Source organism: Zalophus californianus, chromosome X, assembly GCF_009762305.2.
Source record: "Zalophus californianus isolate mZalCal1 chromosome X, mZalCal1.pri.v2, whole genome shotgun sequence".
NCBI classification, from domain to species: Eukaryota; Metazoa; Chordata; class Mammalia; order Carnivora; family Otariidae; genus Zalophus; species Zalophus californianus.
Window position 1 is genome coordinate 24,770,077 of NC_045612.1, and position 6,890 is coordinate 24,776,966.

General features: G+C 39.7%; 1 pseudogene; it reads left to right on the forward strand.

The window, feature by feature from the left end:
* The first annotated feature begins 4,228 nt into the window (after positions 1-4,228).
* On the forward strand, positions 4,229-4,413 carry LOC113931076 (annotated as a pseudogene).
* The last annotated feature ends 2,477 nt before the right edge of the window (positions 4,414-6,890 follow it).

The following is a 6,890-nucleotide window of genomic DNA, read 5'->3' on the forward strand; positions in this document are numbered from 1 at the left end:
TTTGTAGACAGCATATCAGTGGATCTTATTTTTTATCCATTCTGATACTCTATGTCTTCTGATTAAAGACCTGCATCCATTTATATTCAAAGTTATTATTGATGAATTTAGTGTCATTGTATTACCTGTAAAGTCACTGTTCCTGTAGATTGTCTCTGTTCCTTTCTAGTCTTTTTTGATTTTGGTCTCTCTTTCCTGCTCAGAGGGTGCCCTTTAATATTTCTTGCAGAGCTGGTTTAGCGTTCACAAACTGATTTAGTTTTTGTTTGTCTCTCCCTCTATTCTGAATGACAGCCTTGCTGAATAAAGTATTATTGGCTTCATATTTTTCCCACATAGCATGTTGAAATATCATCGCACTGCTTTCTGGCCTGCCAAGTTACTGTGGACAGGTCTGCAGTTAACCTTATGTGTCTACCCTTGTAGGTTAAGGACCTTTTGTCTTTAGCTGCTTTCAGAATTCTCTCTTGGTCTTTGTATTTTGCAAGTTTCACTATGATACATCTTGGTGTTGACCTATTTTTGTTGATTTTGTTGAATAAAAAGTTCTCCATGTCTCGTGGACTTGAATGCCTGTTTCCTTCCCCAGATTAGGGAAGGTCTCAGCTATAAATAATTTATTCAAATAAACTGTCTACCCCTCTTTCCTGCTCTTCTTCTTCTGGGACTCCTCTGAAATATGGATATTATTGTACTTTGTGGAATCGCTTAGTTCTCTAAGTCTATATTCATGATTAAATAGTTTTCTTTCCCTCTTCTTTGCAGTTTTATTGTCCATAATTGTACCTTCTATATCACCTATTCAATCCTCTGCTACTTCCATCCTCATTGTGATTAAATCCAGTCCGTTTTGCATCTCAGTTATAGCCTTTTTTTTTTTTTTGGCCTGACTGGTTTTTACACCTTTTATCTCTGTAGCCAGTGTTTCTCTGATGTCTTCTATGCTTCTTTCAACCCCAGCTAGTAGTCTTATCACTGTTGTTCTAAATTCTTCTTCAGATAGATTGCTTTTATTTGTTTTGAGCAAATTCTTGGCTATGATTTCTTCTTGATCTTTCTTTTGGGGGGAATTCCTCTGTGTTGTCATTTTGTCTAGGTTTTTGTCTTTTGTGTATTATGAAAGCTTGCTATGTTTACTGCTCCTGAGAGTAATACTATATTAAGAAGGGATAGTACACTGTCCAGGGTCTGGCACTTCAGGAAGTGTTTCTGGTATATGCTGTGTACACTCCACTGTTGTATTTTGGCTGCTCTTTCCCAAAAATCAGTCCTCTGCAGAGTTCCTCCTTGCTTGCAGTGGGGAGTGTTTGGACTTTTAACTAGGTGTGGTTTAATTTGTTTGTCAAGATAAGCCTGATTAGAAAAAAAAAGCCTATACAAGAAAAGAGAAAAGGAAAAGGAACAAAAAGGCAAACAGAAAAACATAAAACTATAAGCATGATTCCAAAGAAAAAGAAAAAAAGGAAAAAAGAAAAAAAATGCCTAATCCAGAAAATGAAAAATGAAACAAATAAACCAACTAATGCACAAAAAGCTATAAACCTGATTCTAAAGAAAAAAGAAAAAAATAGCAGTGAAATGAAATAAAGTAAATGAAATAAAATTAAATAAATAAAATTAAAAAAATGAAAGCTGGGTCCTATTTCCATCAGAACTGAAGCTCCCACTTTGGAACACTCTATGATCAGTAGACTTGGTGCATGCAGGATGCCTGTGCTCATCTTCTGGAGGAGAGGCCTGCTGCACTGGCTGGGCTCACAGTCAGATCAGCCCTGGAAAGATATCCTTGCTGGGTGTAGGGAGCAGGGTTTGGTGTAAGTGGCTCCAGCCTCCACTGGAGATGTTGTGTTTCTCTCTGAATTTCAAGTGTGCTGGTGGGCAGGGGTGGGGATTGTTGAAGATGACATCACACCACCCTCTCATCCCTGGTGAAGGGAACTCACGACTGCTGCTGTTCAGAAGGCCTTCACAGAAAAGTGAACAATCTTCTCTCCTATGTCCCAAGCTTTCATCAATTCCCTGCCCTCAACCTGTTTGTGCCTGGACAGTCTGCCCACCTGGAGCCACGGTTATTCTGTGCTTTATTTTTGGCTGAGGGCTGGGATTCAAAACTCCAAATCTTAAAGGACCTGGCAAGGTGTGGACCCACTCCCCTCCCTTGGAAGAGATCCTTGCAGCACTATGCCTGGCACCATTCTGTCCCAGAAAAGCAGTCACCTGCCTGTGCAGGTGCCGAGTCTATGGTGAAGCACAGAGAAAAGCTGCAACCAGGTTATCTGCCTTCTGTGCTCACTTCTGTCTCCTGCTGCTGAACAGCCACTCAGTAGCATCCAGTGGGCCTTTTATCCTTGGAGAAGCAGCATACTTTCTTCCAAATGTGCTCCAGTTCTCTCCCAGTGTGACTCAGGGAATCCCCACACCACAGTGTCTTATGGGAACCCTACACACTACTTCTCTCCCACTCTTTCCTTGACTTCTCTCCTTGAAAAGGGCTCCCTCCCCTCTGTGGCACCACAGCTTTTCTTTCCCCCAATTCTGGTCTCTGAACCTTGCATCTGTCACACTCTCTCCCTCCAATTGTGCAGATTGTTTTCTTAATCCTCAGATTGATTTCCTAGTTATTCAAAATGATTTGATGTTGATCTAGTTGTGTTCGAGGGACAAGGCAAGCCCAGAGTCCCCCTAATACTCCACCACCTTAACTCCTTCCCCCTAAAATGGCACATTTTATAAGCAACCTAAATTTATATTAAAGCAAGAACTTATTGTTAGGGTTTTATTGTTACTATCTTTTACTTATTGATTTCTAATTTATTGAGATGTGGTCAGAGAATGTCATCTGTATATGTGGATTTTTGAAATTTATTGAAAATTACATTTCATGAATGTTATATATGCACTTGAAATAATGTGTGCTTTTTTGGATGGGATATTTAAGTGCTTATTAGGTTAAGCAGATTGCTTATTCATTGTGTTTTGAATAATCTATTTTTACTGATATTTCACTGTTTTCTTAATCTATCTTTTCTTATCAAGGCTATACTTACATTCATGTGTTTTTAAGCCAATTTCTTCTTAAAGAGACAAAGTACTTTACTTCAGAACACTCTAAAATAGTGGTTCTCAAATGTTAGTATATACCAGTATCACCTGGATCTCTTGGTAAATCACAGATCCCTTATCCCAGAGTTTCTGATTCAGTAGTTCTGTGGTGAGGCCTAGGAATTTGCATTTCTAACAAATTCCTAGGTAATGCTGTTGCTGCTGGTCTGGAACCATTTTTTGAGAACCACTGCCTTAAACTGTTTTTTTTTTACCCTGGCTGTTTATTATAATCAACTGGGGGATCTAAAGAAGAAAAATAGCCGTGTTATGATCTCAGTTAAATTTAAGTACCTCCCCAAAGAGCTTATTTCCAAATCATTCACATTGGAGATTAGGTCTTCAAATATGAATTTTGGGGGATGGGGGATCATTCCAGTCCACAACAGTACCTATAACTATATTATTGCAAAAAAGTAATGTTGCATGCATAAAAAGTTTGCATTCTAAAAAACAGAATAAAAATAGAACAAATGGCCATTTTGACATATTGAATAGCATCTGATATAATTAAGTTAATCTTCAGATCCAGACTTAACTTTTAAAATAAAATTTATATTACAAAACCAAAATCAGTTTAAAATAACAAGCATATAACACAGTGAAATGTAAGCATTTGTTTTGTTTAAAATTACATTGTGTTGCTTTACACATTTGTGAATGAGTATTTGGGAAGTCAAAATACAAGTGTAGACAAAATTAATAAATCAAAAATCTTTGTTGCCAGATTATATAATTTAGTTTTTGTTCAGCATTTGATTTGCTATTAATTTCAAGGATATTGAGTGTACTGAAGAAATGAGTGGTAAAGGTTAATCTTCTAAAATAATATCAATTATAAGCATGTAGGGAGACTGAACTCCACATATTTATACATACACCTGAAGAGACAGAAATGTTGAATTTGTAGATACTGTTAAATTCTGTCCTAATAAAATATAAACAATAAGTTGTAGTCATTAAGGAGGTGATATATTTCAATATCGCTAGAAATCTTAGAAATTTCATGTATAGATTGACAACACGCAAAAAAACCAATCAAAATAATTAGAGACCACACCTCCAGACCTCAGCTGTGTATCTCTGTGCCGCTTGCTTTGGACCTCCGTCCTTGACTCAACTAGAAATGGACCCCAACTGCTCCTGCTCCACAGGTGGCTCCTGCACATGTGCCGGCTCCTGCAAATGCAAGGAGTGCAAATGCACCTCCTGCAAGAAGAGCTGCTGCTCCTGCTGTCCCGCGGGCTTGCCAAGTGTGCCCAGGGCTGCATCTGCAAAGGCGCATCGGACAAGTGCAGTTGATGTGCCTGATGTGGGGGAGCCTGTGCCCGATGTAAATACAGCCATGTGTACATGCGTGCAGTTTTAAAACAATTTTCATAGTACCCTGACTGTTTGCTACATTCCTGTTTCTATGAAGCACATGAGGTATAGTAAAAATTGTTGAGTTTGGCGGAGCAAGATGGCAGAGGAGTAGGAGACCTGGATTTCGTCTGGTCTCAGGAATTCAGCTGGATAGGGATCAAACCATTCTGAACACCTAGGAACTCAACAGATCAAAGAAAAGAATAGCAACAACTCTCTGAACAGAAAAGCGACCACCTTCTGGAAGGTAGGACGTGCGGAGAAGTGAATCTGAGGCGATGTTTGGGAGGATAGATGGCGGGGGAGGGGGCTGCCATCGGCTTGCTTCTGGCAAGTGATAGAGCACTTTTAGAAGTGCTCCTTAATGACTACAAATTATTATTTATATTTTATTAGAAGTATCCAAAAAATCGGAACTTTTAGAAGTCAGCTCTGCTGAGGGACGTCGCTCCAGTGGCTAAGCAGGGGTTGGAACCCTCACGGGACACTGTGGTCTCAGGACCCTCGGGGTCAGAGGAAGACCGGGGGTGCCTGAGTGCTGCAGAGCTCCCAGGTATGGGGGCGGGGAAGCCGGCTGCAGAGACAGAGCCGACGCGCGGGCTCTCAGCTCGGGGTTGCAGTAAACTGTGATAGGTGAGGCAGTCGGGCCACTGATCCTCCAGCAGGGACCCAACAAGCGGCAGATCTGGGGAGACTCCCCTTCCTCCCCTGGGAGGAGCAGCACAGGAGCACACTGCAGGGATTTGCTGGGTTTGGAGACTGCACACCGAGTCGGGTGCCAGAGATAGAAATGCTTGGTCACAGGCCGGGTGAACACAGAGTGTGGCCAGAGACCGGGGAGACGGGAGTGACTGCTTTTCTCTGGGGGTGCACTAAGGAGTGGGGCCCCAAGCTCTCGGCTCCTCCAGGGCAGATACTGGGAGGCTGCCATTTTCACTCTCCTCCTCCAAATCTGTACGGAAATCTTGCAGGGAGAAAAAGCTCCCGAGAGCAAACCCAAACAGATTACTTAGTCCGAACCGAAAGGGGCGGGGCAATTCTGCCTCCTGCAAAGACATTTGGGAACCACAGCAACAGGCCCCTCCCCAGAAGATCAGCAAGAACAGCCAGCCGAGACCAAGTTTACCGATCAATGAAAACAGCAGAACTCCAGTGCTAGGGGAATACTACACATAGAATTCATGGCTTTTATACCATGATTCTTTAGTCTTTCAAAGTTAATTTTTTTAACTGTCTTTTTTTTTAATTTTTCTTTTTCCCTTTTCCAACCAACATCTTATCAATCCCTTTTTTAAAAAACATTTTTATTTTTCATTTTTAAAATCATATTCTATCCCTTCATAGTAGTTACCCTTATTTTTGGCATATATATGTAAGTTGTTCACTCTTTAAAATTTTGAGATACAGTTTCCTCTAAGAGATCAAAATATACCCTAAATCTCTAGTGTATGGCTTTGTTCTAGTCTCCTGCCTGATCACATTCTCTACCCCTTTTTTTCTTTTCTTTTCTTTCATTTTTTAAAATCTTCTTCTTTCTTTTTTCAAACAATTTCTTATCAATTCCTTTTATAAATTTTTTTATACTTTTCATCTTAACAGTCATATTCCATCCCTTCATCATATCAACCCTTATTTTGTACATATATCAGTCTTTCTTTCTTTAAAATTTTGGGAAGCACTTTCTTCTAACAGACTAAAATACACCCAAAATCTAGTGTGTGGCACTGATCTATGCACCAGTCTGATCATATTTGATCATATTCTTTTTTTTGTTTTGTTCTGTTTTTGTTTGTTTTTATCTTTATCTTTTTCTTTTTTTCCTCTTTTTTTTTCTTTCTTTCCCTTTCTTTTCCCCTGGTTTCAGGTCTTTTCTGATTTGTTTAGAGTATATTTTCTGGGGACGTTGTTACCCTGTTAGCATTTTGTTCTCTCATTCATCTATTCTCCTCTGGACAAAATGAAAAGACAGAAAAAAATCACCTCAACCAAAAGAACAAGAGATAGTACCGTCTGCCAGGGACCTACTCAATACGGACATTAGTACGATGTCGGACCTAGAGTTCAGAATCATGATTTTAAAGATACTAGCTGGGCTACAAAAAAGCATGGAAGTTATTAGAAAAACGCTTTCTGGAGAAATAAAAGAACTAAAATCTAACCAAGTCGAAATCAAAAAGGCTATTAGTGAGGTGCAATCAAAAATGGGGGCACTAACTGCTAGGATAAATGAGGCAGAAGAGAGAATCAGTGATATAGAAGACCAAATGATGGAAAATAAAGAAGCTGAGAAAAAGAGAGATAAACAACTACTGGATCATGAGGGCAGAATTCGAGAGATAAGCAATACCATAAGACAAAACAATATTAGAATAATTGGGATCCCAGAAGAAGAAAGAGGAAGAGGGGAGAAAGTATATTGTACC